At 44.1% G+C, this 9380-nt stretch overlaps 1 long non-coding RNA gene across 1 annotated transcript; it reads right to left on the reverse strand.

Moving 5' to 3' along the window:
• Positions 1–232: 232 nt before the first annotated feature.
• LOC123027588 lies at positions 233–7388 on the reverse strand. Its single transcript, XR_006415532.1, has 3 exons — positions 7378–7388; positions 7166–7169; positions 233–420 (listed from the first exon to the last, which is right to left on the reverse strand). It is a non-coding gene; the product is annotated as an uncharacterized LOC123027588 (long non-coding RNA).
• Positions 7389–9380: the final 1992 nt, after the last annotated feature.

Genomic DNA, 9380 nt, shown 5'->3' on the forward strand with positions numbered 1-9380 from the left:
TGAACCCAGACAAGATACAATGATCTGAGCTGAAAAAATCTGGATTTTAGGAATTGGTACAAGGCATGGGTTAAGGTAAAGGTAAAGGTTTCCCCTTGACGTGAAGTCCAGTCATGCCTGACTCTTGGGGGTGGTGCTCATCTCTGTTTCCTGGCCGAGGGAGCCAGCACTTGTCCGCAGACAGTCTCCATGGCCACGTGGCCGCCATGGCTAAACACCGAGGTGTACGGAACGCTGTTACCTGCCCACCGAAGTGGTACCTTTTCATCTACTTGCATTTGCATGCTTTGAACTGCAAGGTTGGCAGGAGCTGGGACGGAGCAACAGGAACTCACCCCGTTGTGCAGATACGAACCGGCGATCTTTTGATCATCCAGCCCAGCAGCACAGCAGTTTAAACCACTGGGCCACCTGCAGTCCCTGGGTTAGTGCATGGGTTCGTGGGCCCTATTTTAGGGATAAGGTGGAAATCCAGGGTTAGGGTTAGGATTAAAAAAACTAAGATGCTCCTGATGTTTCTGAGGGCTGGAATGCGATTGAAATGGCAAGATACAATGAGTTGGGCTGAAATACCTCTTGAATATGAGTATTTTATAAATCGCTATGATGCATGGGTGATTGTGCCCTATTTTAGGGTTAGGGAGGAAATCCAGGGTAGGGTTAGGGTTCGGAAAACGAAGGTGCTCTTGAGTTTTCTGAGAGCTGGAACACATTTGGAATGGCAAGATACAATGAGCTGGGCTGAAAAAACTGTTGCTTGTAAGATGGAGTGACCAGAACAGAGCATAGTATTTTAGTTGAGGGCACAATATTTTTTATATAAAGCTGCATTTCAGTCTTATTTTAACATCCCTAGCATGTTTACTTCTAGATTTATTCAGCACTGAATTTGCCCACGATCTCGTTTCAAATGCTGTACGCATTAAACACGGTAAGCATTACTCCTAAATAATGTTTGTAGGATTGCAGGGCTGGGATACTTTGTTTTATTAGAGTTGGCTCATAGCAAGTCGGGAAATGCCAGTTGCTGCAAGCACAGCTTGTGTTTTAACACTGAGCTACAGCTGCCCACAAAGAGACCAGTTGTTCCCCAGTGGCCAAACTGGTCCTTTCTCAGCCCTACCTGGAAATACCCAAAATAGCCATTGGGATCTTTTGCATGCAAAGCACATTCACTTCCCTGAGTGCTGAATCTTCCCTTCCAATCCATCTTTTTAATCAATCTTTCCTTGTTTTCTCAGGGCAACGATCCAGCTGTCATTTGCTCACTGTTAGAATGGTACAACATCCTTACTATACAGCATAGTATATTTAAAGGGCTTGGTGTTTTTAATTTATTTTGCCCTTTGCGTTCTATAATTGACTCCATCTTTATCTACAGCTCAGAGCCAGAAGAAGTTGTTTTTCTTGGCACTCAAACAAGCTTTGTTTTTGTCTCACACTGAAAATTAGCTTTATGAAAGAGATGCATCATTGAATTAGTGATAAAAGACAAAGGTTAAAAAAGAGAGAAGCGAGAAACAAATAGCTCACTGGGTTTATGAATCGTACCTGCAAAGTTTAAACCATTGAACCATTGAAGTCTGGGCCCAATTCAAGGTGTTGGTGATGACCTATAAGGCCCTAAATGGCTTGGGTCCTGGTTACCTGAAGGAGCGCTTACCTCCATATACGCCCGCCTGCCCCTTGAGATCTGCGGGAGAGGCCCTTCTCCGGGAACCCTCCATGAAGGATATTAGGAGGGTGAGTACCCGGAGGAGGGCTTTCTCTGTGGTGGCGCCCGATCAATGGAATGCGCTCCCCAGAGAGGTCTGCCTGGCGCCGTCGTTATTTGTTTTTCGGCGCCAGGCCAAGACCTTTTTATTTAAGCGTCATTTTAATTGTTAATATTATTTGCTTATTTTATCTGGCCAGGGTGACTTATTTTATATTGTTATTTCTTGTATTTTAATTTATGTTGTGAGCCGCCCCGAGGCTTCAGCGAATGGGGCGGCATAGAAATGTTTTACTAAATAATAAATAAATAAACCAAAGTTGGCAAAACTTGTGAAAGCATTTCTCCCACACAAGTGACATATCTTCTGTCTTTTTCTGATCCAATAACTTCATTTAGCAGATAGAAAGATAGGGCATAGACTTGAGTCCAGTTCCAAACTCTCAGCCAGTCTCTGCAGTGCCCAAGCTATTGCAGTGTCTTGCTTTATGGGGTGTGGAAAATATAGACAGTTTTGTAATGAGTGAGGTGCCCTCTTGTTACACTGGACTCCATAAGCCGAGAAACATGCAAAGATTATGTTATGACCAAATACATCATTGTTAACTTGAGTTTCTCATATTCCAGCTATTGATTTCTAGCCAGCATTGAGAGTTTCCAGAGTGTTGGTACCAATGATATATAATCACGGGAAGGTTTCACAAAAGTCAGCAATTCTGAATCGAGTCCTTTTGTGCTCTTGTTTGTTTTCAGCGCACGTGTACAGCAAAACTAGTGACGTGCCAGCAAATTCTTCTCCTTTTATTTGATCGGAAAACTTTGCTTTCGAAAAGAAATTCGAAGGAGAAGGAATTTCAGATAAATTTTCATAGGTTGGGTTGTGGGATTTTGGGCTGTCCTTACTTAAGAGGTAACCAAGAAATCCTTCCAGGTGTGTGTCTTTCATTTTACAACCAACCTTGTGGGAAATATCAGACAAGTTTTCTTTCATCACCGTTTCTTTCTTTGACCAAAGGCTGAGGAAGCACCCTTGTATTCCTCCACCCGATCTCCAGTGAATGAAGCTTCATAAATGATTGGCTTTGCTCCTGGAATCAGGCATGGATTATTTCAGTAAGATCTTGGAATTTATTTATTTATTATTTATTTATTAATTAAAACATTCCTATGCCGCCCCATTCGCCGAAGCCTCGGGGCGGCTCACAACATAAAATTAAAATACAAGAAATAACAATATAAAATAAGTCGCCCTGGCCAGATAAAATAAGCAAATAATATTAACAATTAAAATGATGCTTAAATAAAAAGGTCTTCGCCTGGTGCCGAAAAACAAATAACGACAACATCCAGGAATGACAACATCCAGGCAAAAGAGAGCCCTGGGTTTTGGGCAGTATTAAAAAAACCTGAATGAATGAATGAATGAAAGAGTGACCCTCATTTGCAACTGTGTTACTTAGGAAGACAGATTTCATATGTATGGACCCAAACTATCAGCAATTCATAAACTAGCTAATTATGGATAAGGGAGATTATTTGCAGGGGAACCCATAAGTTAGAACAAGCCAGCTCCGATTCTTTATCTGATCTGCCAAATGGCATCAATGAATTATATCAAGAAGCATTTGTGATGTGTGCTTTTTTCCTGCAGATTAAATATATCCATGTAGCACCACTGCAGGCATTGACAGGTTAAAGAATTGTGGGAATTGTTAGAGAAACGGCGGAGGATGGACCACAGACTGGTTCTCTTCAAGGATGTGGGCAATGGCAGCGGCCAAGAGGAAATCTACAAGGTTTTGTCAGGTGGGATTGCCAAACGGGGTCATTGCTACTGGCCAAATAACTGGGCAAGGTGGGACTACCTTCCATCAGATATTCTGGGATTCAGGAGACTTGGGTTCGAGTCCCCGCTCAGTCATGGAGCCAACTGGGTGGCTTGGGCCAGGCAGAGACTCTCAGCCCAGCCTACCTCAGAGGGCTGTTGTTGTGAGGATAAGACTGAGAGGAGGAGGAGACTGATATAAGCTGTCCTGAAAGGAAAAAAGGTGGATATAAATAGAGTAAATGGAGATATAAAATGTAAATTCAGAGAGAGTTTGAAAGGAATACTTGGAATACAATATTCCAATACTTGGAATACAATACAGCTGTTTCCACCATCTCCCCTTCCTGTGCCAAGAGGCAAGGACTCACCTGGAGAAGAGAATGGCTGCCTCAGAGATGGGCACGGCTTGCTTGCCCTCCTCTTCCTGCTTGACAGGAAGGTCCAAGCTCAGCTGAAACACTGCAAGCGTCTTTTTCCATCGGTGTTCACAGGGCTGAGCAGCATCACCCGTCCCCAACCTGGTGTTCGCTAGATGTTCTGGAATACAGCTTCCAGAAGTTCAGCGACCCTTGCTCATGCTGGCTGGGGATGACGGGGAATGTAGTCCAAAACAGAAGGCTCCGGGTTGGGGTAGACTGAACTGCATTCATAATGACAGTAATCTGATTCATAGCGATACTCTTCCATTGGTGCTTGTTTCACAACGAATGTGCATTGGGCTGGTGCGCCCCCTCTGGTGCCATTTTTCGTTGATTCAAGGTGAATGCACTTTGCTAGTTCATGCCAGTGCTGTTGCAACTCACATTTTACGTAACACGCTGAGATCGTTTGGAGGGGAGCGGGCATCTCACATGCTGTACATGTTTACATCCATATATGCCCAGTCGCCCCCTGAGATCGGCGGGAGAGGCCCTTCTCCGGGAGCCCTCCGGGAGAGAAATTAGGAGGGTGGCTACTCAGAGGAGGGCTTTCTCAGCGGTGACGCCTAAGTTATGGAATGCGCTCCCCAGAGAGGTCTGCCTGGCGCCGTCGTTATTTGTTTTTCGGCGGCAGGCGAAGACCTTTTTATTTAAGCAGCATTTTAAATGTTAATGTTATTGAATTTTATCTGGCCAGGGTGGCTTATTTTATAATGTGTGTTTTAAATTATTATGATTATTTTATATGTATATTTTAACTTATTGGTTTTATTTATTTTTGTAAGCCGCCCCGAGGCTTTGGCGAATGGGGCGGCATAAAAATGTTTTAATAAATAAATAAATAAATAAATAAATAAATAAATAAAGAGAACACTCACCACCCATCAATATGCCAAGTGCAACCTTTGAACAAGGACCCAAGTGCCAAAGCTGCGTTTATGCCGGAAAGGAAAGGATAATGAGGGTCTGTGAAAGTTATTGTGACGCATCCATTAAGTCTGATGCAATGGGAAATATCGGCCTGTGATTCCCAAGGTATTAGTAAACTGAGTGACTTGTATTACGGGAAAATTAATTTACCAGAAACCCGTTTGGAGGGGGAAAAATATGCAGAGCTGGAGTCGTTTCCCTCTGCAAGGGCAGACACATGCATCCACCTGGCTGATGGTGGAGGAGGTCGGGGAGAGCACTTCTGCAAGCAGGACGTTTGGGCTTCATGCCTGCTCCGGGGTTCAAATACATGCTGGGATTTAGAGTTGGAAAGGGCTGTGGAGATCACCTAGCCCAGCTCCGTGATTTATGCAGCCAAAGCATCCCTGGCCGGTGGCTGACCAGACTTGGCTTAAGTCCCTCCCATGGGACACTTTCGTGCTGCCTGGAAGATAATGGACATTGCAGTCCTGTACAACTGCAGGCCAGCGAGTCGAGGAAGCTGTCTTAAGGGGATGGATTAGTTCGTGCACTATGCACTAGGTCAGCGTTCTTCCACCTGCCCTCCTCCAGGTGTGTTGGTTAGGAGTTACCGAAATTCCCATGCTGGCTAGGAATTAGGGGCATTGCAGTCCCACAGCTCTGGAAGGCATCAGGTTAGGGAAGGCGGGGTTATGTAGTCCCCAGTTCAAATCTAGAACATCCTCCAGTTCAGATTTCATCTCTGTTGCTAATTCAATTAGAATCTGTTAGTTCAATTAGATAGACTCTCTCTCAGGCTCAGAGGCAGACTCTCAGTGGCTAGAAAGAGGGGAAAAAAACACCCAGTTCCACTTAACATGTAGCTTGCTTGAACCTTGGGCTATCCCAGATCTGATCAATGGGAAGAATTATTGCCTAACAGCTGTTGTGAAGGTGACCAGAATCATCCAAAGAATGCATCTGAAATACCCTGAGCCTGGATGAGAGCTCCAGAGAGACAAAGGGTATTATGTTCCCTTGGAGGGCATGGAGGGATGAAGGTCACCATTCCTGCTGAGCCATTCTGCCCAGCTGGCTCAGGGGCGTACTCATGCTCCCGAGTCCAATCAGCTGCTTCAAGGAAGTCCAAGGGAGGTGTATGATTTGCTCTGTCAGCTTCACTCCGTGGCACTGTTCTGGTCATGGCTATCCTGCTGACGGTACGCAGGTTTATTTTTTTCCATTTCAGCTAACTCCAGGAAGCAATTTCTGGAATGGTTTCCTATCTCCATGCTATTTTGTAATGACTGTCCAGAAACTTTCCCCACATTGAATGGAGGCTGTTTTCGTTAGAAGAATGCTGGATGTTGTTTCTGCCTTCCTAGCTTACCTTGGGCAAGAGCTGGTGAAGAATGGGTGGAGATCTTCAAGCACAGGGACTGGATCTTACCCTTTGTGGTTCTGCAGAAGTCCAAGGCCGGTTCTCATTCCACCGCTTTCTACTAGTTCATTGTGTGTTTTCATGCCTTTTGTGGTTGAAATGCCTCTTGTAAGGCATTTCAACCACAAACACAACCTAACACTCTTCCTGCTAGTAAGAGTGTTAGGCTAAACTAGGCTAGTAAATTTGGTATTTTGGGCTCCACATCTTTTGCCTGCATCTTTGTCTGTCACTGGGATGCAACTTCCAAGAACTGCTTTGAGATGGAATTTGGCTCTTGGGCTGGCAGTGGCTTTATAAGATCTTGTGTACATCTACACTCAGAAATCTTTATACAACCACAAAGATCCAACGACATCTGTGTGCACATGTGCAGGGGGTTTATTGTGGTCTACAAATGAGTTTTGCTGCTTGAGTGACCAAAGAACACCAGCTGTTGCTAAATGTAGATGGATAGACACACAAAACTCTGTGCAATAAATCTAAGAATGAAGAGGGATTGGAAGGAACCTGCAGAAAGAAAATCTCATCTCTATACCATCCAACAGTCAAAACTCTCTGGGCAGTTCACAAAAAATGCCAGTTACAAATACAATAAAGTAACAGCATATTATAAAATCTGAAATGTGCAGAATTTAAAAGCAATTTCAAATAGGTGCCAGCCATTACAGAATTATGCTAGACCTGATAAAAATAAATGTCCCATTACATCAAACACCTGGATAGTCTTAACCTGCAGCTGGGATAATAATATTGTTGGTGCCAGGTAGATCCCAGTAAGGAGACCATTCCAGAATTGGGGCCATCGCTGAAAAGGCTTTGTTTCTGCCTTTAGAGTCTCATTCTGCTCTGAAGTTACATTTACATCGTACCTTTCTTCTGATCCTGGGGACACAGAAGAGCTGCTTTACATCAGGTTCAGGATGTTACCTAGTTTAGTTTCCTTTTTAAAATTCAATTTCTCCCACCTGAACATACAAAAATGGACATGCTTGTCCCATCATGACTCCTCTCAGGTTCTGTTTTCTCTTGCTCCCAACAGAGCCTCCAGTGAGTTTAAACTACCAGAAGATGTGGGCAAAACATTAGGAGCAAATTCCTGATGGCATGATCTGTTTCACAGAGGAAAAGACCACCTTAGAAGGCACTGGGCTCAGTTAAAGTTGTAAACAAAAGATGGACCAGATGACCTTTTAGATGCCTTCCAGAGGTGTGATTCGATGACGCTACTGATGATGCTGGATAGATGATATTGGACTTATTATTAGAACTTATTATATGAACAGATTGCCTGTGTTCCTACAAGAACCAAGCTACCTCTCCCGCCTTACCTTGCTGAAACATTTCCGTTTGAGATCTCGCTTGTGTTTTCTCTGTTTCATTTTCGGAGGACTCCTTATTTTCTATTCAGCAATGAGCAGGAAGCTCCTGGCTTGACCTCCATTCATTCATTCAGTTTATGTGTTGCCCTATAGCCAAACCTTGCAGGGCAACCCATATAATACAAGCGAAAAAAACACTAAAACCAATAAGAAAACACATTAAAAAGTTTTCTTCTAAAAGCAGCAATAAAAGCCCAGCATTTCGGCAGATAAATAATGGAGCAGCTGAAAACATGGAGACGTTTCCAATGCGGCATGGAACATATTAATATATTTTTTTTAAAAAATTTGTTTTTATTTTGGCTGAAGAGAGCACCTCCTCTATTGTGCTTGGGCTTTGATGGCATCAGAGAATCCTTCCCCTCCAACCTGGGAATACCAAAAGCATCACTTGGCAAATAATGCATCAAGGGTCGGGACTATTTAATGGATGATGCCCAGGCTTCCCGCTGGGTGCAAGGCACTGCTATTCACTGGTTAGACAGGAAATACAATAACCTTTTCCTTTAATGGGATTACAAGAAGCCCTTGCCTTCAGCTCATTATTCAGTTCCCCTGCCTCAAAGGCCACTCCTGTAGAACATCATAGACAGCAATCTCTCACACACAGAAACAATGCCGAAGTGAGCTCTCATTAAAGGGATATGTTCTCCTCTTTTCTTAACACATCTGCTGACCTGCTAGCTGTGAAGGAGACGGTAAGAGAGAAAAGGGAATAGCTAAGGGCCATATCCAAGAGTACACGCATGCCGAATGGATCCACACGTCCGTGCAGTGGGACCCGGGTGGATCCTGCTGTACTCACACACAAGCGAAATGCTGCTTCTCGGGGCAGGTGGAACTCGAAGGATGGAAGGTCCTCTGGCTTGTCCCAATCTGGAAATGAAGGATGACTGTTGCGACGGCTGGCTAACCAAGTGATGGGTCACATCACCAACCAGAATGGCAGCTACACAGCATCCCTGCAGTAGAAGGGAGATTACTACTACCCGGTGAGAATGTAGAAACACGGAAACAGAGCGAGTCAGAAGGGGCTTCCCGGGCCATCTAGTCCGACCCCCGGCTCTATGGGAGTCATAAACACAGCTGCAGTGGAGTTGGCCAGCCAACGCCAGATTTCATTTCCCCTCTTATGTGGAGTTTCCACATTTGCTTCCAACCTTGGACCTTCCCTCTTTCCACCCTTCTCCCGACCACCAAGTTTTTGAAACAGTATTCATTTGCTCCAAGCACTATTTGAACGTAAGCCCAAATCCTTCACCAATCGCTCATCCTAAAAAGCAGCTGCTTTGCTGCTTTTGAAGGCAAGGGGCATGATCAGAAATGAGATACACCCCCCTTTTCAGTTGGAAGCAAAACTCCATAACATGCTACTGTGCTTTCAGAAGGAATCAGCTTTCCTACTGTTTTTGCAGAGGGAGAGAAAAAAAGAGTACTGCAAGCAGATCTTTCTGTCTCTACCAATAACTAAGAAAGAGAAGAAAAAGGAAGAAAAGAATTCCTAACTTTATTATGGACATAATTTTGTACTAATTAGCACAGCAGAGGGTTAGTTTGATAAGATGAGGCAACTTCTGCCAACAGCCCAGTTTCTGTTTATTGTAAGCTGTGACACAAAAAAACTCTAACTGTACTTCCTGGCAACAGAAAGAGACATTGTCAACTGACTACAAAGCAACAGCCAGAGTGGTTGCTATGTTTTTAA

Source organism: Varanus komodoensis, unplaced genomic scaffold (genome assembly GCF_004798865.1).
Source record: "Varanus komodoensis strain SLA01 unplaced genomic scaffold, ASM479886v1 scaffold33, whole genome shotgun sequence".
In the NCBI taxonomy this organism is placed as follows: Eukaryota; Metazoa; Chordata; class Lepidosauria; order Squamata; family Varanidae; genus Varanus; species Varanus komodoensis.